Genomic DNA, 1,544 nt, shown 5'->3' with positions numbered 1-1,544 from the left:
ATGCAAAAGATGGACAGTGAATAAGGAAGACTGTAGAAGAATTGATGCTTTTGAGGTATGGTGTTAGAGGAGAATATTGAAAGTGCCATGGGCCACCAAAAGAATCAATAGATCCGTTTTGGAAGAAGTGCAGCCAGAGTGCTCCTTGGAGGCCAAGATGGCCAAACTTCGTCTCTCATACTTCGGACATATTGTCAGAAGGGAGCAGTCGCTGGAGAAGGACATCCTGTTTGGTAAGGTGGAGGGTCAGAGAAAAAGAGGAAGATCCCCAGTGAGATGGATTGGCAAAGCCACAGCATCAATGGGCTCAAGAGTGGCAACAGTAGTGAGGCTGGCCCAGGATCGGGTAGTGTTTTGTTCTGCTGTGCATAAGGTTGCTATGAGTCGGTACTGACTTGATGGCACCTAACAACAACAACAACAACAAACAAGTCCATATTCACAAGTACAGGACAGGACTTCAACAAATCTTTTTGAGAGACACAATTCAAAAGTGGCTTTCCATGAAAGCCCTCTATAGTCTTCTTCAATGTCCTGGTGACTTGAGAGTTATCTTTCCGAGAGAAAGTGAGAAAGTGACCCAAGAAAACACAAGCAAGATGGAAGCCATAATATCTTTTTTTATGCCTTAGCCTCAGAAGTGACTTACCATCACTTCTGTTGTATTCAATGGGTTACACAGACCAACCATGATGTAATATGGAAGGAAACCATACAAGACCATAAATACCAGGAGGCAGGGATTGTTGAGGGTCATCTTGGAAAGAGCCTAGCATACCAGCATATTAATTAATGTTGGGAACTCTGTACAATCTTGTAATGTCTCTGTCATACTTCATATAAATTTGATATATTAACGAAATTTCTGGACATCATGAAAATGGAAAGTATAATCATTGTTCCTACCAGATGAACGGAATCTTGGTGTGGCACTGTAGGATAAGCACAGAACTGCTAACCACAAGGTTAGAAATCCAAATCCACCAGCCACTCCTCTGTTTTGGGAAAAAATATGGCTGGATTACTCTAGGGTTGCTATGAGTTAGAACCAACTCTATGGTACTTAACAACAACAACAACAAGATGATGACTGATTAATAAACTGACTGAAAGAATTTGTAGGAAAATAGCCCATAGAAATCCAGGCATTTTTGTACACTTTGTGTTTATCTGAGGGGGTGCTTTGAACTCAGGTGTATTTGTAATTGTAACTCCAAATACACCTGAGTTCATAGTTACCTCTCAGTTCTATCTCCAGCATTTACCAGTACTGCAACCTTGGAAAAAATCACCAACCTCCTATATTCATTGGTTTCCTCAATGTATTAAAAAAAAAAAAAGGCAAAATAATAGCTGTTTTAATGGCTTTTCCTAAGGTTTCACTATTAGGTATATATTGTTGATATTGTTACATGCTGTTGAGTCTGTTCCTACCCACAGCTACCATATGTACAACAGAACAAAACACTGCTGGGCCTGCATCATTCTCACAATTGCTACTATGCTTGAGCTTTCTGCTGCTGCCATTGGGTCAATCCATCTCA

Source organism: Chrysochloris asiatica, unplaced genomic scaffold (genome assembly GCF_000296735.1).
Source record: "Chrysochloris asiatica unplaced genomic scaffold, ChrAsi1.0 scaffold00011, whole genome shotgun sequence".
In the NCBI taxonomy this organism is placed as follows: domain Eukaryota; kingdom Metazoa; phylum Chordata; class Mammalia; order Afrosoricida; family Chrysochloridae; genus Chrysochloris; species Chrysochloris asiatica.
This window is presented reverse-complemented; position numbering follows the sequence as displayed.